Source organism: Paramisgurnus dabryanus, chromosome 7, assembly GCF_030506205.2.
Source record: "Paramisgurnus dabryanus chromosome 7, PD_genome_1.1, whole genome shotgun sequence".
Classification (NCBI taxonomy): Eukaryota; Metazoa; Chordata; class Actinopteri; order Cypriniformes; family Cobitidae; genus Paramisgurnus; species Paramisgurnus dabryanus.
Window position 1 is genome coordinate 23,703,754 of NC_133343.1, and position 25,054 is coordinate 23,728,807.

The following is a 25,054-nucleotide window of genomic DNA, read 5'->3' on the forward strand; positions in this document are numbered from 1 at the left end:
GGATTTCTCTTGAAGAGTTTGTTCATCTGTTCTCTTCATTATTAGTTATGTCAGACAGTCGTTTAGACATCATTTGCCTTGCTTGGCATTTTCTTATCTAGTTTTTAGCATTCCAGTTGCTGGACATCTATTGTCACTGAATGGCAAAGAGATATTGCAGGGAAATGAGCTATATGAGATGAACCGGATGTTTTATCTATTACTATACTCATTTGCTCATTGGTGCATATAAGATGTCTGTTTGTATCAGTGAAGTATTTTATTGTGCAACATGTGACACCGACAGATGAGAAAAAAGAGGTTCGGACTCCAACGATCAATGGCTTGTTTACACTTTGTTTTATTAGGATGTGGAAAGCAATCCCAATAATGATGGTGTTTATAGCTACAGAATGAGATGAATTAAGATCATCAGCTGTTATTTACATTAACATGCATCTCTCTCTCTCTCTCTCTCTCTCTCTCTCTCTCTCTCTCTCTCTCATATATATATATATATATATATATATATATATATATATATATATATATATATATATATATATATATATATATATATATATATATATATATATATATATATATGAGATCTATTTAATCTTTTCTCATAATTAAAGCATGCTAATGTACTGTAATTGCTTGTGATTTATGTGACATGTATGTGGTAATGGAAATAATACCAAACATAGATAGGTCACCTTGTCTTTGACTGTATTTCAACAGACCAGTCTCTATGTTTGGACACTTTGGAGACAGAAGGAGCAATATTGAATATCCCTGTTATTATGTTGCAGCCTGGTGGTATTATTGGGACAGATTTTTCAATGATGTCTTGTTTTTTCCCCCCACAGTGGAAAGGTAATAAACTGCTGTTGATATTGTAGTGTTATGACCTTCGTCCTCTCTGAAAACCTTTAATATTTTATTATCTCTATGTATTTATCATCTGAAATAAAATGTCAAACTTGAGGCAAACTTCTGAATTTCCTGCTCAGAAGAACTTTAACAGAATGACAAGTTGTTTATCCCGGAAGAAAAAAAGCTTTTAAGACAATTATCATATCAGCTGGTCACATAAGATTATTATTCACAACATTAGCATTAGTTTTTAGTCGTTTAGAAAAATAGCTATTTTCTTGTTATATAATTTATGTGCTTTAAATATCATTAAAGAAATATGACAGTACACTGCATACTAATGCATTCTTGTAGTATTATACAGTACAAACTACATATTTGACAAATATTCCCTATACTGTGTAGGCTAGTTGTTTGTCATCCAAATTTCTTTTTTCTAACATTTGTCTCTCTCTTGTTGTGCATTCATATACTTTCTATTGCCCACTCATGATATGTCTATCTTAAAGATGAAACAACAACAATAACAGTAAGATTTTGTGATCTTTGCGATCATTTATAGTCCCACAGATAACAGGTGCATACTGTACAGCACTATAAATAACGTTGGCTTATCATTGAAATGTACACAAAACAAATGACAAAAAAAAAACATTTTCCTCTAAACTTACTTCACAACAAGACCGTACAAAGCATGCTGTGTGATCTTCGGAACTGATGATCTGAGCTCTGTTTAAATATCTATTGTTAAACCGGATGTGACGTATTTCAAACATTTTATACTGTAGTCTTAGGCAACACATTTTCAACTAAAATGTGTTGCAGGGTTCCCACACCTTATTTAACTTCAAATTCAAGGACCTTTCAAGGACTGTCCAGGTCTAATACCATCAAATTCAAGGACTAAATGTGGGGACACATTTCAAGTGAGAGCAAGCCAAGGTTACATCGTGTTATGTTTTGAGATACATTGTTACAGTTCCCTTTTGAGGGAACTCAAGCTGCGTCACTGTGGTGACCCTTTGGGGACGCCTCCAGAGGTAAGTGCATCTAAATGTGTATATCAAATTCAACCAATGGTGAGGCTTAACGACAAAGAGAGGGTAACACAGGAGCCAAGAAGTATATTGCGGTCCGAAATATTGCCAAAGACGGCGTTACAGGGACACAGGAAGTATGGCAAGGGAGACGCAGCGTCCCGTTCCCTTCTCAGGGAACAACAGTTACATACGTAACCAGAGATGTATTCATGTGTAAAACATAAAACTGCAAAAAAGCATTTTGGTATGAATCAACATTCGCAGACAGAAGATATTAGCATTTAAAGTGAACAGTTTAGCATGTGTGCTTTAAAAGTCTAGAATCTTTATTATCCTACACTACACAGGGAATAATATGGATTTTTTTTTCAGAAAACGTTTTGCATAAAATAGATTCAAGCACTTTCAATGACCTGTATCTATGTATGTATATTTTCAAAAACTTCCCAGGGCTTTTATTTTCCCCACCAGATTCACAAACTTTCAAGGATTTAAGGTCCCATGGGAACCCTGGTGTTAGTGTGATTCAGAATATTTATTGGCCAGGTATGTATATTGGCATTTATCTCTGCATCCCTAGACAGTACAATATAAATATAAATATAAATAAACAGACCTGTGTTTTGAAAGTGATGACCACTAAATGAATTGTAAGTTAAACCCATAAAGATAGATTAAATTCCCCACCTGTCCTTTAAGTAACATCAAACTATTACACTATTTCAGCAAAAACTCTGCTACTCTGTCCTCTAAAAATAGTTATGGAGTAAACCTTTTGTACTTCATGCAGGATCCTCTCCAAAGGTCGTGAACTTGTGGCCACCCAGCATCATTTGGATGAAGCATGAGCTAGTTCAGGGTGACTGGCACTGCCTTGGAGGTTGCCAGTGGCCAGTGGCTGAATCCCCAGCACTTGCCTTTCCTCATTTCACTTTCTCCACATGCCTCCACGAAGCAGTGCAGCAGCGTATGGAGAGAGTGTATGCTGATATGTAATTACCCTGAAGGTAAGTTGTCTATTTTTTATTTAGCCTTAGCCCAATCAGCCTTGGTGAGCCAATTTAGCTATGAGCATCTCGCAATCCAACCACAACAAATGAATGTTTTATACATGGATGACAAAACAAGGCATCCTGTTGAAATAATCATCAGATTAATTTTTGCACTCTCTGGGTTGATGAATAGAGTGCCACTTTATTTTCGGGATCGTTTTAAAAGATCTGTTAGAGCATGCATGCTTTCGGTGTTGAAAATTTTCATTAACGTACCACCATATGCTCGCAATTAATGGCTCACTTATGTAGTTGTTTATTTTCTCCCACTGTAAGTGGAAAATCGTCTCAACAGAAGTATGCACCACATGTATTCTTACAGTACTGCTGATTCACTCACTTATTGCGCTTAAGCACTGAAATTGTGCTTAATGCGATTTCTCGTGAATATTAATACTTGCTGATTAATAAATGTGCCGCTCTTTTTAACATAATATTAGAGGTTGTGCACAATGCTAAAAACAGTTTAGCACAATGTTAGCTTAACTAATATTAAGTATTATATGAAAAATTATACATTTTGTTCAAATCAACATCTATTATTTTCTTAAAGAACACCTATTTCATTGCTAAAAAACTTTATTTTGTGAAATTCGTATAATATAATGTGTTTGTGTGGTTTATGGCATACCGTACCTTTTTGTTGCTCCAGATTTCCCTCCCTTACCGTAGTGTCCTCGTCAACAGGCCCAGGGAGTAAACTGTTGCCTACAATCCGTGTGTTTGTTGTAGTCCAAGAAAAGATTTTTAAGTTGGAAACAGCGCCGCTCATACCACGCACAACACGCGGTGTGCGTAGGGCACCAAGTGCTGAGGGGGCACCAAAAATAGCCTGGCACCGGTTGGAAACGATAACTTGTGTCATCGTTTACTTTGGGATTTGTACCTTTTGCATATTGAATACACACTTACACACCAAAGGAAATGTCAAATCGTGAATCAGATCATTGGTGCCCTTAAGTATCGGTTTAACCAAAGGATGAAATGCAGTTATAAATACTTTGCTCAGCAAATTATTTTTAAGTCAATAAGAATGAGCCATTTTCTGAATACAGTATGCAAAAAGTCACTATTATTGCCCACTCCATCCTGCAAGTTTTGCTTTATCACAACCTATATTGCCAAATTGGATTTTACAAAAACCTTGATGCTTCCGAAATCCTTTATATATATATAATGATTACTTACTGAAGCATTTGCACCGGCATGATCGGTCTCTGCCACTTAACCTTGCAAAAAATTTTGTTTAATAAGGATATTGTACATAATACAACAGCCAATTAGACATCATTCATTTTCCCCAGAAGAGAGTGATTATTTCCAGTGTCCATGGTGAGCCACGGATCTGTGACATTTTGCTCCATTATCATAGCAGGACACTGTGAGCACATTCTGGGAGCAAGTCGTAATGTTAAGCCAATTTTGAGATGATTTACCTGCAAGGGAAGTAAACAATTTAGTAGTGGGTTGTATCGGCTTATTGTGCAGCAAGATGTAACCAGGCCAAACTCCATTAAAACATTGTTTCGTTTATTTTTATCTTATTTTTTATTACTTTCCACCCCCCACTTCTAGCTTTATTACTCCTCACCCAGAGTAAATCTGTGGCTGTTATTATTGGATATAATTCAGCAAGGAGACAATTTAGTGCAATCTATGCTCTAGGGTTTATTAAAAGCCCTGCATTGCATTGCATTGGACTCAGATCCCTTTACACCAGCATAAAGCTGTTTTTTAATGTTGTGACCCAATGGTACAGTGTAACCAAATTGGGCGTCAGCTGTAGCCTTTTAAGATGTGATTTTACTTTAAAAGATTCTGTGTTAGCTCTAATAGATGCTCACATGAAAGCACCATAGCAGTTTTAAATTCACACTGCTTCTAATCTTTCGATGATACGCTCGTGTTGATGTGCGAAACACTCTCATTGGCCTTCTCGCAATCGGTCTTTAATGCGAAAACCAATTTGCATCAAACATCATTTGCATTGTGCGAGTGTAATTATGAATCATAGAATTGTCAGACCGCCATCTTTCGCAAGTACAATCAAACTGCAAAAACAACACCCACGGCAGCTCTTCATCTGGGCCTCAGGTTTAATCCCATTTCCTGAAGTTCATCACCAAAGACGGAATTCTCCAAAACTAATAGTGCATTTGTTCGCATTGTTTTGACACTCTCACGCTCATCTTCTGACTTATTGTAATGTGTCAAGCTCAAGAAAAAGAATTACATGAATATGAATGGAAAAGCAATCAGGCTGTCAGGCGTTGTCCATCGGGATAGTGTGGAAGAAAAGTGCAAATGAACTGTGATGGAGGCGGAATATGTAAATGCTGCTTAGTTAAGTAACTTTATTGTGTTTGTCTGCCTAAACCGCAACCAACTGCCTGTCTAATTACGTATCATTTTAAAACCATATATTACAAAGGAGTTATATGCATGCGCGGCTGCCTAAAGGGGACATTTTTTGATGTCAAATAAATCTTTGGTGTCCCCAGAGTACGTATGTTCTAGCTCAAAATACCATATACAGTAGATAATTTATAGGCCAATTAATGGCAGTGCTGTGGTTGGATAGTGCAGATTAAGAGGCGGTATTATCCCCTTCTGACATCACAAATTTCAATTACCTATTTTTTACATGCTTGCAGAGAATGGTTTACCAAAACTAAGTACTGGGTTGATCTTTTTCATATTTTCTAAGTTGATACAAGCACTGGGGACCCAATTATTGCACTTAACCCTCATAAGCCCCTACACTGTAAATACTTTGCTGCCTTAAATTTTTTTGTTGAATTAACTCGGATGTACAAGTCATTTCAACTTACTATTATTTCTCTTGACTAGAGATGAGTTGTTATAACTACAGGTGAATTGTTATAACTTATAAAAACTTATAACTTTTCTCAACTATATTTTATAAGTTGTGACAACTCATCTCTGTTGACATGACTTGTAAATATGAGTTGATTTAACAAAAAAATTTAAGGCAGCAAAGTTTTTTTTACAGTGTATTTTTCTTCTATTTTATGTAAGAGTTCTGTAGGCGTAAAAATGACCCCAGAAATTAAAAGAGTTATTACAAAAAATAAATACATTTTTAATGATACAAATAATATATATATTTTTTTGTTTTACTTCCCATCTATACATTAATGGTGTGTTTTGGGAGATATGAAGTACCTGTTTACCACTCAATTACTCAACTACACCATTAGCTTGCCTGTAAAATACATTTTTTATTAAATAAATTATGATATAAATTTGATTTAAATCATTTTTAGATATTGATCTTGATGTTATGTGTCAAATTCGGCCATCTCGTGTTTAGAATAAAAAAAAACATAAAAGAATGACAGTTTAGGAAATAAATAATTTCGACCACCAGATGCCCATAGAGACCCATTCATTTCAATGGATGTGGCGAACTGCTCACATCACTACTTTAATTATACATTTTGTGAATTTATGTTAGTATAAACACTAAAAAGGACATTAAAAATAAATATTATTTCCAATAGTGGAAATTTTTGTAGTTTTCAATGCATTTTGAAATGACTGTTTTTACAAAATGCCACAGAAATTTGAATGAATGTAAGTGTGTGTGTGTGTGTGTGTGTGTGTGTGTGTGCGTAAGTGCATGTTTGTGTGACTTTGTCTTTCTGTGTGTGTCTGTGTTTGTAAGTGTTAATGTGTCTTTGTTTGTGTGTCTCTGTGTGTTTGTGTGCGTGCATGTGTGTTTGTGTCTTTAAGTGTGTGTGTGTGTGTGTGTGTGTGTGTGTGTGTGTGTGTGTGTAAGTTTTTCTGTGTCTTTGTATGAGTCAATTTACATCTTTGTTTTGAATCTGTGGCTGTTTTTTGCCAAATTCTATAAAAAATGCTCTCTGTGGCAGTCATACTTTGTGTTTTTTGTGGGTCTGTTTGTGTGATTGAGTATGACTTTTCTATATTGCATTTGTGCTCTAGTTCCAGGCCTACTTTTCTGTGTTGAAATTTTCAGATTTATTCTGGATGCATTGATTTTTTTGAAAAATAAAAAGAAAAAATATATATTTTTGCATTTCCCATTCATTTTCAATTGGGGTCATTTTTACCCCAAGGGCCTCTTTTGGTAACATTTTTTTTACACTTCTTTAGAACGACCTAATCAAGCCCAGTTTTTTATTTGAATATTGACAGATAGTCTAGAAAGTCAGTTCACTCAGATGAAGGGAGCCATGTTTTTTTAACTAATGAATAGTGGCTTGGAGGTTAGATTGACCCCAAGGGACTTATAAAGTTTAAACACGGAAAAAGTCAGATCTTCATGACATGTTCCTTTTAAAACCCTGTTGCACATAGAGACTGCATGCCAACACAGTATATTTAGCATACTCTGCTAATACGTGGCAGCAAATTTCTTGTCCTACTTTGATGTCTCATTGCGTTCTTGTCTTTTTATCAGTTAATTGTGTGGCCACTATCTTATATTCGAAATAAGACTTTTCCTAACACTTTTATCCTTTGGAATATCCCCCATATATCTGACGTCTATCTACTCATTTATCTTTTCCACTATCAATGAATTACTTGGATACTTAATCTAACGCTTGTCTGCCAAGCCTCAAAATCTTCTGAAACTAAAAGTAAGAAAATTGTAAAACTGGCTGAAAAGCTTTTTCACTTACTGTGTTGGAGTGAAATGTCTGTTTCCGGCACAAAAAAATCCAATTATAATTTACAACAGAGCTTTGGCAGTCCAATGCATAGAGGAGAGAACAATGCAATGCAATAGACAAGGCCTAAGGCTGCTAAGCCATTATACAGACTTATAAAGCTAACGACAGTATGAGTGTCCATTGTACTAAGTATAGGCGGAGTTACTGCGCACAGTAATCATATTTGACACCATCCTTGCATTATCCACCATGAAGGTTGGTAAGATGTGTCTGCTCTGTACAATATGAGAGCATATCGACTCAGCGCAGTGACCCAGTTGTGGACAGATGCGCTGGCAAGTACAGTATATCTGCCAGGTTTTGCTAAAGGGCACATAGTGGCAAATGGTTTAATGATGATCATAAAGGTGGTATGTTCGGGGCAATAAATAATGTGAGTTCAGAAAGGAAAAATAGGCACGCTTTGAAAAAAAGTGGTGTTGCTGAGCAATAATTTTAAGCAACTGCATTTGTCTCTTCAATGAAATAGCCACCAGCATCTCAAATGTTTGAAACAATGAACCACAAATTTTACAGTAATTTCACATTACAGTTTGCAAATGACACAATAAATTAAAAATGTAACAAGCTAGCTGAAAACTAAAATGATTCCTTTATGTACTGTTATGCTTACTGTTAATGAGGAAACGTGAAGATAAAGCGTGCATAAATTACCATCACACGGGCATGTGATGATGAAGGCATCATCAAGTCTGAACATAAGGGAGTAAAAAATAAGAAGTGTGAATGTAGATCAACATTTTATGCAATCAGTTGGCATTTGTGTTTGACATCAAAATCTGTTTATAATTCATTATTAATTACATATAATTTCTGTTTGTTCTGCGTGTTGTTAAGTAATCACGCATACAATATATCAGCCATTGTTTAAAGAGGATACTTAGTGCCTCTAGACATTTCAGCATGTATGATTCACCCTAAAGCGTGAATCAGCAGACACAATTATTTGGGAGAGAGTGGCTGTTATTATCGCACCCGTTTAAGTCGCAGAAATCATTTGAATCAGAAAGTGAATATCTGCTCTACAAATGAAGTGATATTTGGTTGCAAAAAAATGTCTTCCTGTTTGTCATTTACACAGAATTAAAATTCAACATATTAATGATTTCAAAGAAGTGATGATGACCAGATTGCCAAATGTCAAGTAATTCACAGACAAAAACGTGATATGGGTGAGAGGAATATTGTACTAAAATTACATTTAATGATACATAATTATGCAACAGTTAAAGGCAGGGTGCATGATTTTTGAAAAACACTTTGGAAAAGGGAGTCGGGCCGAGTACCAAAACACACATGTAGCCAATCAGCAGTAAGGGGCAAGTCTACTAACCGACATAGGGGCGTGTCTGTTTAGGTGATTTCAAATGTTAACATTGGCTTTCAGAGATCATGCACCCCATCTTTAAAGGATTAGTCCATTTTCTTAAAAGAAATCCAAATAATTTACCCACCACCATGTCATCCAAAATGTTGATGTCTTTCTTTGTTCAATTGAGAAGAAATTATGTTTTTTGAGGAAAACATTCCAGGATTTATCTCATTTTAATGGACTTTAATGGACCCCAACACGTAACAGTTTTAATGCAGTTTAAATTTGCAGTTTCAACGGAGTTTCAAAGTCTCTTAACGATCCCAAACGAGGCATAAGGGTCTTATCTAGTAAAACGATTGTCATTTTTGACAAGAAAAATAAAAAATATGCACTTTTAAACCATAACTTCTCATCTATCTCCAGTCCAGTGACACGCAAGCGACCTCACGCAATACGTCATCACGTCAAGAGGTCACAGATGATGAATGCGAAACTACGTCCCAAATGACTTTGTTGTATGTCGAATGATACAAATTAATGTCTTTGTGTCAGTTTATTGTTTAAAATGGTCCGCAAATGTGCGTTAATATGGCCAACTGCTTTTTTGTCTAGTTTTACCATAAGGAATCCATGTGCCTGTGACTTGTTTTTAAACAGTTTAGACACAGCACAGACCTGCCAACCTGTACGCTCATTTTGACCTCATAGTACGCTGTACGATGTTTCACTATAAATTATGCAAAAACCTGGTGACACCTCTGCCGCACACAGTATTCAAAACAAGCTACAAAAAAAAGAAAAAAAAGTCCAATCATAGCACTGGGTTCATCCACCAAATAGAAAATGGGGATGATTGACAAGTTGTATGGCTTATCAATTACAAGAGTCTGCAATCGACAGAACCACAAAATCCTGTATGATCCCCTTCCACCGGCTCTTTCTTACCATTTTATTAAAGGAGAGTCAAGACATCTGACCCCCAAGGTAAACTGGTCAGGGTGGATGTGGAATGTTGAAATATTGAAGCTAGATTAAGTTATCTTATATACCACCAGGGTTTCCGCAGCACTTTGCAGTTTGGGCGGCCCGCCTAAGCTGGGAAACCCTACCGCCTTAACTAGGTAAAAAAAAGATTGCTGCACAAAAGCCCGTCAAGTGCATCTCAGAAAATAGCGCGGACGCTATTGTAAGTGGACTTATGTTTTGGGTTTATTTTAGCCCGTTATTGTAATAGTCGATAGTTCTTGCAAATTTAAAGTAAGTTAGCAGGTGTTTGAGCAAGCTAGTGTCTGTTGATTCGATATAATTGTTGAGTGCTCTTGCTCATGTTATTTATGTGCATTATTTACATGCTACATTAGTTACACTCCTTTAAGATAATGTAATTGATAGTGGGAAAAAAAATCAGTTTTTACAATCTGTCATCGTTCGCCAGACATTCTACAACATCTGGTTCAATTTGTAAAAATATTTAATTCATTAATAATCTAGTATGTGTTCATTTTCTGTCATAGTTTCTTCAAAATTAAGTTTAATTTGGGTGTTTTAAATGAAAATATTTACATTTTCATCATGACGCGTACGCCCAGCCCCTTTGATTGCCACGCCCCCGGCCACAATACCACCGTAACTAACAAATTTTCTGCGGGAAACCCTGACCACACTTGCATTAAATAGATGGATGAATGATGGACAGATTTGCACATTTTACCCTTTACCAAGCTGCGAAAGAGAAAAGTTTTGTTTATCATTACACTTAAAATCAGTCACACTTCCCCCTCATTTCTTTTGACATGGACATCACTATATTCCTCTCAAAACATTTAGCCCAGTGTAATATTATGGTTTTCGTTATGTGAGCAGTGCATAAGAAAGTACATTTAAATGAGTTTTCCAACTACATGAGAAAGATAATAAACAATTCAACACCACAGATTTAGTCGTGGGTCCAAACACTCACATTCCCATGGACTGCGTTAATGATAATGCTTTGTGAATGGTAGTACACTGTGTACAGGCTAGCTGTGTATGTGAAAGCTTTCAGAGAGAGAAAAATAGCCTATTACCATCAGTGAGTGAGTAACACCGTCTGACAAAAAAAAAAAAAATACACGCTGCAATACTGATGCTGGCATCAAATTACTTCAGGTTTTAAAACTTGGAACAACCGAGGTGTAATATTTTCAATCCACTATAAGAAAAGTATATCCATATTTTGCCCTTAGCATTGCTGGCTTCTAAGAAAGCTCTGAGTATTTTTATTATTGACCATAATTATGTGCATTAATTTTCTTCATGTACACATTCTGGGAAAGCCTGAAGGATGAAATTGCGATGTTTGGCAAAGAAAAGCTTTTTGTTCTCTGCTCTTGTCGCTACCGCAACTAGGGGAATTGAAAATGCTGCCAAGATTTAGGAGGAAAAAAACGGCAAGTACTGCTTTGAGCCAGTTTGTAATCTTCTCAAGCAAAGGCCTGACACACGTATTTTTAATGCCACACAGTGAAGTATGATGACAACTAAGAGCTGCTATAGGATCAGGTCCACTGGGTGAAGGTCAGGAGAAATGCTGATGGGCTGCTCAGGGTCTGTGCTCATTGCCCTGAAGCCTAACAGCTTTCTGGAGGATGTGATGACAGAGGACAGGGTAGGAGATGATCTCTGACAAGAAAAGTAATGTCTGTTTCTTATTGACATACTTCTGGTTTTGGGTCATTTTTGCTATGAGTATGCCTTGATTCCCCATCATGTATATTTTAACGTATTAAGTGCTATACAGTATGTGCTATTTATTGAAGATTGAAATTATATTTAAAATGTAATCGTGAAATTATTTATGAAGACGCTGACATAAGGGGATAGTCATTGAAATCTCTTTCCATCCCGTGCAATATCCATTTAAATGCGGGTTAGTTCCAGGAGGTTGTTTATGGAAACTGTATGTTTTTACAATATATGTGATGAAATCTGTTAAGATTTTATTTATTTAATTGTTTGTCTCATTCCAGCAATATTACAGATACTGGTTCTTTAAAAAATGGTGGGATGTTTTTCCACCAAGGTTGGGTAAAATATGGACAAACCCAACTATTGAATAATCCAGGGTTGGATCGAATATGAACATATGCAGCTTCGCACCTAAAGAGTTCATATTAGTATCTCAAAGGTACATGGGTGATTCTTACGAAATCTAGATTTAGAAGGTGTGCAGAATCAGAATTTTTTGCACATATACAGTAAGATTAAGGTCCAAACTTAATATAACCATTATTTTTAGAGAATTGAAAAATATTTCCTATAGAATTATTTACATTATTTTAGATGATCATTATCAACATACATTAAATATATGCATTTACAACTCATGTTTCGGTTATGAGAACTAAAATGTTGTCTAGGTACTATGACAAACAAAATTTAAACTTTTATCTGGAGAGAAAAAAATAAGAACTGTTTACCTGGTAGCCATCTTGAGTGTCACAGTCAATTATGTCCCTTCCAACATTTTTTTTTTTTTTGAAAATGTAAGTTCCTTGAGGGCTTAAACAATGATTGAAAATTGTTGCAGAGGATGAGAAAATTGGTCTTGGGCACATTTGTGTTCCTTATTATTGTCTCTACATTTACCAGTGATCACCAAATACCACATGTTTCTTTACTGTAAATGTTTATAGTATAACATGTACTGAAGCTTTTAATTTTGTAGATTTTTTAATTATACATTTTCTATGTCAAAGAACCCAAATACAGTCATGGACACGTTGCGGTAATGAAAATGTCCCCCTAAATGTGACAAAAACAACAAAATTGGTTTGTATGATGTCATTTGAAATCATGTGCAAAATACTACACAAAGAGATGTTTGTAACTGTATGCTTCTTATTTTGGTACTCTTACTTTGCATTTACTTTTATTTATCAAAATGTTTCATGACACCTCATAAGCTTAATTTCGTGAGAATCACCCATATACTGTTGAACAAAGTGGTGAACGTGATTTCACCAAGTAGGATGTGATCTTGGATCAACACCATTGTTGGTCCTGGATCAACATTTTCATTAAAAAGCCATGTCACCCTGTAGCCCAAGACAGCTTGCCCACTGAAGCTAAGCAGGGCTGAGCCTGGTCAATACTTGGATGGAGACCACCTGGGAAAGCCAGGTTGCTGCTGGTAGAGGTGTTAGTGAGACCAGCTGTGGTCTGTGTGGGTCCTAACAACCCAGTATAGTGATGGGGACACTATACTGTCAAAAAGCACCGTCTTCCGGATGAGACGTTAAACTGAGGTCCTGACTCTCTTTGGTCATTAAAAAATCCCAGGAAGTCATTTAAAAAAGAGTAGGGGTGTCTCCCGGCATCCTGGCCAAACTTGCCTATTGGCCTACTAAACATCCCCTCATATACTAATTGGCTATATCACTCGGTCTCCTCTTCACTAATATGCTGGTGTGTGGTGGGCGTTCTGGCGCAATATGGCTGCCGTCGCATCATCCAGGTGGATGCTGCACATTGGTGGTGGTTGAGGAGATTCCCCTATTCATATGTAAAGCGTTTTGAGGTCTGCAGAAAAGCCCTATATAAATGTAATGAATTGTTATTAATTATTATTAGCCAATTGCAGAATTAACATTAGGGTGTATGTTAGATATTGGTTTAGGATTGGGTTAGGGGCTTTTAAAAATTCTTCTCAAATTTGAGGGGTAAAAAATTGTTGAGGTTTGAGTTAAGGGTAATTTGGGGTTTCTTTGTTTAAAACGTTGATCCAGGACCAACAAAAATTTTTTGATCTAGGATCACATCTACCTTTGTAAAATCATGCCAAACAACTAAAAGTAATTGTACATATTAGTATATTTTAAAGGGTACTGCCCAGTAACAGCTGGGGTACATATTTTGACAATTATTTTTCTAATAGTAAAGGATTTTTTAACCAGATGTCCACATTTTTTTTTTAACATTTCCATTAAACCAAGGCATTTTAAGAGTGTGCATAATAATGTCAAAACAATCAAATAGTCAAAAAGTTGACACCTTCATCAGTTTATTTACCATTCTTTGGATGTTTTTGCCATAGTTAAATTGTTTGTTATACACCAGAAATTACAACACAGGCATATTCATCTTTAAAAAGTTTAACCGGTGCTAACATTGAAATCTAAACAGTTCAACTGTTCACATGGTTTTGCATGAGATCAAATGAACACAAGTTTAAACTTGTTTCAAAACCAAAATCTTTTCTTTTTTACATGTCTAAATCCACATTCTGATTCGATCCTAAACTCTTTGACCCTCGAGTCTTCACACTTAGCGCATTCATCCTATAATTCCTTTATTATGCCAAATCAAGCTACTAGGTATGCTCCGTTTACAATAGGATTGGAGACCGATCTTTCCTTTCGGGACTACAACCACTGTATTTTTTTTAATCACAGCTTAAAAGTTTAATGCAGAGTGTTCGCTGAATTTGAAGTCGTGCTGGGGATTATCATAACTAATGTATTTTAATAATGAGCAGGTTTAAGAGTCAGCAGAGGTTGATTATGGTGGCTGCAAAAGCATGATTGTCAGCCTTAGGGCGAGAAGGCCTAATGGGGATTTATTACAGTGAACATGCCAAAGAGGGTTCACGTGCCTGTATTAAAATCTCTCCTTTGCTGTTTTCAAGGCAACAAACACAGAACTACTATTAAGTTTACTGTTTCACTGGTCGTTGAACGGTTGACATTTGTTCTGGTATATAATGGGTGTAATTAAAGTCTAACTGGCGACTGCAGTAGGAAACTTTAACCTGAGCACCACCAAGAGAGACATTTGAAGTTAACGTGATTATTACTTGTTTATGTTTATGCATGGTTTTGCAATAGACTTGTTTTGATGTATTTTTCTTACTTGTGCATTGGGAATAGTGTAGTTTCGAAATGACTGCATCAAAACGATTCAGCTAAAGCTTATTTTTCCAAGCAATGTTTGAGTTACAATTATAAACTGGGCGACTGTGATTTCAATGATTTAGGGGGTGAGATTGGTGAAGTTATTACTAAGGTTGGAGTGTCGGTTTTCTGGATGTGTGAATCAAAAAACCTATTATAACAAACAAGCTAGTCATAGCTGAGTTTGATTGGACTTCCTATTATTGATTTCATAGATTTTATATTCAAGTCGAATATGATGCAAACAGGATCAGAGCAAACAACTGTAATTTAAAGTCACAACGAAATTGACATGAAAAACATTTTTTACAAATTACTTATCTGGGAGTTTGTATAAATTTTTATCAAAAATGCAAATCTCCTCCCCTCCTCGAAACTATCCCACTTTACTTTCGGTCATGAGAAATGGTGGAAGGGCGGTGCCCAGGAAAAGATGGCAGCGATTAGCAAATAGCAACATGACCCAACTTATTCTTCTTTTTTCTCATTTCAGAAGCCGTTTCACTAAAATTAGACAATCGCTTCTTTCGATTCATTGTGACTTTAACTTTTTCACCGCCAGTGTTTAAAAAAAAGTTGCCAGCCAGCGCCAGCGTTTTTCATGATTTTTACCAAAGTTTAATGCCTTCCAGAAAATGTTCTTCTTTAAATATATAAACATACAATATACCAAATGAAAGAACAGACCCTCTGCTTTCAAACAAAAACCCGTTTCATCCTACCTTCAGTGGTTCTTTTGTAATCAGCTTTTGAATATGGGTAGGTTTCTGCAAAAACACCACATTTTGAGCAAAAAGCAGAGATAATTCCATTTTTGTGACGGACATTTCATAGAGATCCCATTCAGAGCGATCTTTTAAACAGACACGGACATGCAGCCGCTTGCCATAGGGCAATACTTCCGGGTTTAAAAAGTTGCGGAAGGGTGCCACCTGGTGGATAATAGCGGTATTGCGGAAAGACGGAAAATCTCGTCATTGGCGGGGAAGCGTTTTCTTTTAATTGACGAAATATCTCGTCAATGGCGGTGAAAGAGTTAACTCTGAAAGTTGCCAGGAAGGTCTAAGTGCAATAAAGTCGGCATGACGAGAAATTTAGCTTTAGGTATAATAGTAATAAATAAACTTCAAAATAAGAGACATTCCTATCTGGGTGGGAGATTTGGAAGAACAACCTTGAGTTAGTCAGATAACAATATATCAGCAGAATATATCATACAGTACCTGGAAAGATTAAATAAATAGACTAAATAACAGTTTTCCAGCTTGAAAAAACAAATAGTAGGATTTTCAAATGTTTCCCTAGTTTGTGACTTTCAGAATCACGGTGCACTGATGTGAGATGGTTCCGGATTCACTGTCATTTATTGACACTCTTCAGTCACGTCCCCAGTGACTTTTATTAAGGCAGGCGCAAAACAAAAAATGGTACCAGGAAAATCTGCTCTGACCCTCCCAGAGGCTGAAATGACCTTTATTCTGTCATCTTATGACAGCTTTTTGAGGTTACAGGGGAACAGAAAAGGGGTTATTATAGGATCCAGTTTTCCCTCCTAGTAACTATTCCGCAGGTACAGTAAAAGCAAAACCTTATATTCATTTCTTTCAGTGAACCATAGAAACTTTTTAATCGGCTCTTTGAATGGCTCAGTGTTTGCCCTATGGAACTGTTTTGGTGAGTACTGCGCAGTGGTGTGTGGACCTCTGAAATGAGAAGTTTCCTCATTGGGTTTAAGTTGTTTTCGTCCAATGTAAGGTCATGTTTCAGTTCCACTTGACGTTTACAGTGTTCAGGTTAAAGGTATATGGTTATATCATATTTTTTGAGTTTACCACATTATTTATTGAAACATATTTCCTAAAATTAATTTGGGTTTAACTCAGACCAGTAAAAAACACAAGAAAATAAATAAATAATAACACACCCACAGGGCCTGAAATTAACACCCGACCACGCGCCAAATGCAAGTGAATTGTGCAATTGGCGGGTAGCACTGTCAATCTACCGGCCACATTGGCGGGTAGCCAGTGCGAATTAGTGATGCATGGGTCAATGTATAAACAACCGGCACCTGACCATAAAGGTTGTACCCGACCTGCTCTCTGGCCCGCATTTTATAATTGTAATTGTTTAAAATATTTAACAGGCATATTTAAAACGACCTGACCGACCGCGCCCCGAATATCATAAAAAATATTTTTGAATGACTCGTAATGGCGGGTTTCGCAACATTCATGCGATTGGAAAAAAGATAAGGCAATTCTCTGACTATGTTTGGATGTGCGAGTAAGTATTAAACTGTTGGTGAGATAGGATGAGAATGCAATGCTTGCATAGGCTACAGTACAGATGTGTAGTGCTGTGGCGGATCAGAACACTTGATGTGTAAACTTTAGAGAGAGTTGCGCTACTGTGTCTTACACTGTAGTACATTAACATACATTTTGCGAATAAAGTAATGAAAACCACGTATGTGGGGGACTGTTAGTGTGCAGTTTGGAATTCCCCCTCCGTCTGTGTGTGCGTGCGGGTTTAAGGGGACTCAATAGTGCACATACGGAGAGACGTGTCCGAAAAGCAAGCGTATAAATCTTTTTGCTCTTGACAGGGCACATATAAACAAAATGATCTTCCCAGTATTCTTTTTCTAATAAAAACATTTCTTTATGTCTTAAGTGTATTTATAGAGAGTCAAAACCAGTCTGTGCTTATTTGGTCTTAAAGAGACAGTAACCTAAATAAACATACTTAGGTTGTTTGATTAACATTAATGACACAGACCTAAGACAAAGACAAAATCATTTTTGTAGCTCTAAAAAATTATTATATTTAATTCATACAATAAAGAAAAAAAAACTGCCTGGTAATAAGTCACTGTGCCACAGCGGCTGGTGGTCAAAAAAAGTTAACTTCAGGCCCTGCACACCCAGGTGAAAAAGTGCACTAAAATAAATTTTATTTAAAGTTCACGTTCTTCCTGACCCTATTTTTTAAACCCTAGTTAGTGTGTAATGTTGCCATAATAGCATGATACCTGTAAACAAGGGTGTTGGTTTGAGAAGTGGGGGGCACAAAATGGGGAAAAATTTTTCGACTTATATCTCATTCTCTGCATTTACATGCTTTTAGGGACTATGGTGACACAAAATACAGGAAATAATTAAGTTAATTATAATGATAAATTCTGCCACGAAGAATATGCTACTAAACTATGTATACTGTAAGGTTTATTTGTAAGGTTTACTGTTTTCTACATAAAATCACACTACATAACGTAAAAAACATTATGTAAAAATATAAACTTGATATCTTTAATATTGACTGAGTAATGTCATATCGGTGATTGAAATCATAGTAATTAACTCTTTCACCGCCAGCGTTTTTAAAAAAGTTGCCAGCCAGCGCCAGCATTTTTCATGATTTTCACCAAAGTTTAATGCCTTCCAGAAAATGTTCTTCTTTAAATATATAAACATACAATATACCAAATGAAAGAACAGACCCTATGCTTTCAAAAAAAAAAAAAAACTGTTTCATCCTACCTTCAGTCGTTCTTTTGTAATCAGCTTTTGAATATGGGTAGGTTTCTGCAAAAACACCACATTTTGAGCAAAAAGCAGAGATAATTCCATTTTTGTGACAGACTTTTCATAGAGATCCCATTCAGAGCGATCTTTAAAACAGACACGGACATGCAGCCACTTGCCATAGGGCAATACTTCCGGGTTTAAAAAGTTGCGGAAGGTAAAAGATAATAGCGGTATTGCGGAAAGACGGCATTGGCAGGGAAGCGTTTTCTCTTGATTGACGAGATATCTCGTCAATGGCGGCGAAAGAGTTAATGCTTGAAATCAAACTATGATGCTCACAATAAGATTTGAGACTTTAGTCTTGTTTTCGCAGGCAGTGTCTCAGTGAGACTGTATACACACATCAATAAAATTGTAACATTTAAAAACAACAACAACAACAACAATACATAAGTTCTAGACATTTAGCTTCTGCATTAAATGAGACTGTGTCAAGAAATGCTTGACTAAAGCTTGTATTATTATTACCATTATTCATAAGGTGAATAACACGTTTCACAAATTGTATTCTTTGAAACTGGGAACTTGAGAAAACAGTTAAACTCTTAAATGATTCTTCAGACTGTTTTTTATCAACGAGATTCTACAATAAAGATGACAACTATAGCAGATTACAGATAATACAATTTACACATAATAACAATTTACAAAAAATGCACTTTACTAGTATATTTTAATACATTCCATACTTTATTTGTACGTCTGTGAAAATCTTTTTTGTTGTTGTTGTTGCCTGGCTTTTATTATTATGGCTATTATTACCTTCTTTTAGCATTTTTAGTGAATAAATCAGTATGTCCAGTATCTGCCCTTGGAATGACAGGTGCACTTAGCACTCTCACAGTTCATCATTTCAAGTCATTTCAGGTGACAAAAGGGGTGACATCCGAGTGATGGAGTTGTTTAGCACGCTTATGTCCACTGGTTGGATCGGACTGATTTGCGAACATCACAGGCAGACATTATCCTGTTGACAGTGTAATCAGCCAAAGCATTCGGGAACTCCATGAGAACACAATGAGCTCAAAAAAAGCAAAAGAGATCATTTTGGTATCATTATGTACCATTAGGTAACATTATCTACCTCTAAGGTATCAATGTGTACCTCGGAGGTACCAGTATGCACCTTTTAGGTACAAAAGTGTAATTTCTTGTATACCTTTTGTCTGAGAGTGCAGTCGTGGGCAGATATCTACCTGTGCTGCTCAGAACTGACCTCACACGTTATCAGTTTATTAAGCACAATTGGAGTAAGCCTGTGTGTGTAAACGTTCTCAGTTTTCCTGTAGCTTAATGTCAAAATCAAATCCTGGATTTGATTTCCAGGAGGGCCTGCACTGATAAAGCATATACTGTAGTAGGGGTGGGCGATAAACTGGTTGATACGATAAACCAGTAGAAATTTGTCAACCGGTAGAGATTTTGGACTATTGTCTCTATCGTTAGTACACGTATTTAGGCACTGCAGACTTTAAACAAATGATTCTAAAGCCGAAGGTACAGAGTCCTGCAAGGGGTCGGGTACCTGCGGGTTTCCGCATAAAAGTGTCTAAAAACGGGTGGATTGTGACATTCCTAAAATTCACAGGCGGGGCAGCGGGCGGATAATTAACTCCTTTCAGACGGGAAGTAGCGCTTTTGCCAAATTTGTATGTCTAAGGGATGTGCACACCAACACATTTAAACGCGCCTTTTTTTTCAGCCGAGCGATTTTTAGTCCTAATTACTATTATGTCACAAGGTGACGATCTTTTGGGCGGAACCAAAAGTCGGGAAACTTTGGTTCCGCCCGGATGTTTCCGCCCAGACCGAAGAACGGAAACACCGGACATCCGGCAGATTCGCGGAGGCTGTAATCAGCCGATTGGGCACAGCTGTGCCTAGTTGAAGAGATCGCTGGGCAATTGGATGACTGAAGTACAGAGAGGAGTATATAAAGCACAGTTAGATCACAGTTCGGGAGTTCGGGCACGAGAGGGGGATTGACACGGGGAGAGCTCCTCTGCTTAGGGCAGGAGAGGTAACTACGTACCTTTTGAAGAGCCCGCAGGCTCTGTTGATCCGGGCTGCGCTTGAAGCGCGCGGAAAGAAGACAGGAGCTGCCTGGGGTGAAAGAAAGGCGATACGTGAGTGGAGAAAAGGAGCACCCCGAAGAGAGCATTGTGCTGTCAAGCCTGTGCTTAGTGTGTGCTGGGAAACGGAGCTGTGCTCATTTTTGGACGTGGTGGCTGTCTGTGTTTCTCTCTCTCTCTCTCGTTGCAGTCTTTATTGTGGACCTGCTGGAGTAGACAGGAAAGTCCTATGGGTAAGAAGGAACTTTGTTCTAACCAATACTGAAGGAGTAAAGCAGGAAGAAAATTGACCGTCTGGTACAACGTAAATAAAGGCTATCCGCCGTGAGTATACCCTTTTTGTGTGGAGTAACTGGCAAAAATTAACTTGTGTAACCATTGGAAACCTCCAGGAGAAGGAGGGCGGCCCTACCCCTACAAGAGTGTGGTGGGCGAGCCGTTAGAAGTACAAATTCAAGCAGCCACCGCAACGAGACTTATTGGGGTCGTATTTCCCATCGCCTTACCGTAGCCCAAGCGCAGTGGAGGACACCGGGCGCTTCCCTTGTTGTGGTGCACTTATAGTGTGGTGAGTGAGACTGTGTAATAAATCTTTTCACGTTGGAGTGGTGCTGTGTATTTGCTGCGGGTTGCTGTGTGTCTTGTAGACGAAGCCCCGCATCATCCATTTTCTTCCACTGGGCAGAGGACGGAGAGGCTAACGACCTCAGAAACTACTGTTACCATATGTAGTGTGCTGTTTGGAGTACGAAGGGACGCAGACTAAGAGCTGCCCGTGACCGTGAGTAAATATTGGAAATATTCGTGGTGTAAATTTACCTGTGTCTGTTTTGTCGCAGAGTCAGAGGCGAAAGGGTCCGCCGCCCCCGCGGTCTCTACAAAGGGGCGCCCCTGTCCAGGATTCGATCGGCCTACGGGCATTGGAGATAGGGCAGCGCTCGACCCGGTGAGGTGGTGTGTGACCTTCGCCCCTCTGCTGACTTACAGAGAAGAACCATACTTACCCAGAAAGCTGTAAACAGCAGAGCCGCGGCCACCTGTGGAGAGAGAGCAGAACGAGAGTGAATAATAGAAGAACAAACTGTGAACGTGATACCTACCCAGAAAGCTGTAAACAGCAGAGCCGGTGAGAGATACTCGAAGTCTCAGTAACAGTGTCTTTGTGTCCTAGCGGCCACCTGTGGAGAGAGAGCAGAACGAGAGTGAATAATAGAAGAACAAACTGTGAACGTGATACCTACCCAGAAAGCTGTAAACAGCAGAGCCGGTGAGAAATACTCGAAGTCTCAGTAACAGTGTCTTTGTGTCCTAGTGGCCTCCTGTGGAGAGAACGGAAAACGAGAAGGAACATGAGGAGAATGGACTGTGTGAAGATACAGTGGTGGTGGAGGAGAGCCTAGAGTGGCCATTGTTTTAAGTCCCCCGTTTCCCCTTCCCTATTTAATATTTTTAAGTAATTTAATAAAGGATATTTTAATTTTATGCTTACCTTGTGTGTCTGGTCATTGGGGTGGCTTTGGGAATCTCCTCGAGGTGGAGAAAGGGGCGTGACCTTATTTACATCTGGGTCCACCCCTACCTGTGACAGATTTGGCGTAGTCGGCAGTCCACCTCGGGTTGAGACCAAGGTCCCCCAATGGCCTACCACGTTTTTTTTAAAGAAAAGCTCCCATCAACACCCTATCAGTCCCTAAACAACGCGTTCTCGGGACGAGAACGGATTGGCGGGGGAGGATGTCACAAGGTGACGATCTTTTGGGCGGAACCAAAAGTCGGGAAACTTTGGTTCCGCCCGGATGTTTCCGCCCAGACCGAAGAACGGAAACACCGGACATCCGGCAGATTCGCGGAGGCTGTAATCAGCCGATTGGGCACAGCTGTGCCTAGTTGAAGAGATCGCTGGGCAATTGGATGACTGAAGTACAGAGAGGAGTATATAAAGCACAGTTAGATCACAGTTCGGGAGTTCGGGCACGAGAGGGGGATTGACACGGGGAGAGCTCCTCTGCTTAGGGCAGGAGAGGTAACTACGTACCTTTTGAAGAGCCCGCAGGCTCTGTTGATCCGGGCTGCGCTTGAAGCGCGCGGAAAGAAGACAGGAGCTGCCTGGGGTGAAAGAAAGGCGATACGTGAGTGGAGAAAAGGAGCACCCCGAAGAGAGCATTGTGCTGTCAAGCCTGTGCTTAGTGTGTGCTGGGAAACGGAGCTGTGCTCATTTTTGGACGTGGTGGCTGTCTGTGTTTCTCTCTCTCTCTCTCGTTGCAGTCTTTATTGTGGACCTGCTGGAGTAGACAGGAAAGTCCTATGGGTAAGAAGGAACTTTGTTCTAACCAATACTGAAGGAGTAAAGCAGGAAGAAAATTGACCGTCTGGTACAACGTAAATAAAGGCTATCCGCCGTGAGTATACCCTTTTTGTGTGGAGTAACTGGCAAAAATTAACTTGTGTAACCATTGGAAACCTCCAGGAGAAGGAGGGCGGCCCTACCCCTACAAGAGTGTGGTGGGCGAGCCGTTAGAAGTACAAATTCAAGCAGCCACCGCAACGAGACTTATTGGGGTCGTATTTCCCATCGCCTTACCGTAGCCCAAGCGCAGTGGAGGACACCGGGCGCTTCCCTTGTTGTGGTGCACTTATAGTGTGGTGAGTGAGACTGTGTAATAAATCTTTTCACGTTGGAGTGGTGCTGTGTATTTGCTGCGGGTTGCTGTGTGTCTTGTAGACGAAGCCCCGCATCATCCATTTTCTTCCACTGGGCAGAGGACGGAGAGGCTAACGACCTCAGAAACTACTGTTACCATATGTAGTGTGCTGTTTGGAGTACGAAGGGACGCAGACTAAGAGCTGCCCGTGACCGTGAGTAAATATTGGAAATATTCGTGGTGTAAATTTACCTGTGTCTGTTTTGTCGCAGAGTCAGAGGCGAAAGGGTCCGCCGCCCCCGCGGTCTCTACAAAGGGGCGCCCCTGTCCAGGATTCGATCGGCCTACGGGCATTGGAGATAGGGCAGCGCTCGACCCGGTGAGGTGGTGTGTGACCTTCGCCCCTCTGCTGACTTACAGAGAAGAACCATACTTACCCAGAAAGCTGTAAACAGCAGAGCCGCGGCCACCTGTGGAGAGAGAGCAGAACGAGAGTGAATAATAGAAGAACAAACTGTGAACGTGATACCTACCCAGAAAGCTGTAAACAGCAGAGCCGGTGAGAGATACTCGAAGTCTCAGTAACAGTGTCTTTGTGTCCTAGCGGCCACCTGTGGAGAGAGAGCAGAACGAGAGTGAATAATAGAAGAACAAACTGTGAACGTGATACCTACCCAGAAAGCTGTAAACAGCAGAGCCGGTGAGAAATACTCGAAGTCTCAGTAACAGTGTCTTTGTGTCCTAGTGGCCTCCTGTGGAGAGAACGGAAAACGAGAAGGAACATGAGGAGAATGGACTGTGTGAAGATACAGTGGTGGTGGAGGAGAGCCTAGAGTGGCCATTGTTTTAAGTCCCCCGTTTCCCCTTCCCTATTTAATATTTTTAAGTAATTTAATAAAGGATATTTTAATTTTATGCTTACCTTGTGTGTCTGGTCATTGGGGTGGCTTTGGGAATCTCCTCGAGGTGGAGAAAGGGGCGTGACCTTATTTACATCTGGGTCCACCCCTACCTGTGACAATTACACGCGCAAAATATGACATTTGACCCATCACGTCACCACCGCGACAGTGCGCGACCTTTGTTGATTCTTCTCATAGCCTAGTTGGAGCGAGCGTTGGAGGAGTTGCATAAAGTTTTGCTGTTGATAGCCGGAAGCTGAAGTCTTCTCTTAGAAAGCATTTCGAGGTGAGACTTAGGAGCACAGCAGGGGTTGTGTTGGTAGTTTTTTTTTTCTTGTTTTTTTTTTTTATTAATAGGTCTATTTGTGTATAGCCTAGTTATCAGGTTCCATTTGTGCCAATGGTAGGCTACTTTAATGGCGCAAAACAAAGCGCACTTTAGCCTGTTTCATATTCATGACGCTGTTGTAAAGTTAAGACAGGTACGAGATAATAAATAAAGCACTTTAATTGGAATGATTTTAGCATGTGTGATTTATGCGGGTACGGGTCGGGTAACGGGCCAAATATTAACGCGTCCGGGCGGGTGCGGATTTAATTTTGATATTATCACGGGTGACGGGTCGGATCTGGTGCTGAACTTTGCAGGATACGGGCGGGAGCGGGTCTCCAAAAATGGACCCGTGCAGGACTCTGCGAAGGAATAGGGATGTCCGCATACGCGCCCCATCCACATGATGTCATTTTCATCATTAGGAGGGTCCGTGGTTTTGCAGACAGTCCAGCAGCTGGCAGATTTTTTTCTCGCTGAAAGCCGGTGCTCTCACATGGCCGTCCAATCACCTGTTGTTACCATTGAACAGCAGGTGTTACCAAGCCATCGAAACACAAACAACAGTGCTATATGGGCGTGCTGTTTTTGTGTGAGTGGA

At 38.9% G+C, this 25,054-nt stretch overlaps 2 long non-coding RNA genes across 2 annotated transcripts in view; both read left to right on the forward strand.

Moving 5' to 3' along the window:
• Positions 1-11,496: 11,496 nt before the first annotated feature.
• LOC141282409 (uncharacterized) overlaps positions 11,497-25,054 on the forward strand; it is a 45,879-nt gene continuing 32,321 nt past the window's right edge. Inside the window, exon 1 of the long non-coding RNA XR_012337049.1 lies at positions 11,497-11,633. This is a non-coding gene — a long non-coding RNA (uncharacterized lncRNA). The remainder of the gene's footprint in view (positions 11,634-25,054) is intronic.
• On the forward strand, positions 20,241-24,133 carry LOC141282379 (uncharacterized). The gene is made up of 2 exons (XR_012336971.1): positions 20,241-23,920; positions 23,966-24,133. It is a non-coding gene; the product is annotated as an uncharacterized lncRNA (long non-coding RNA).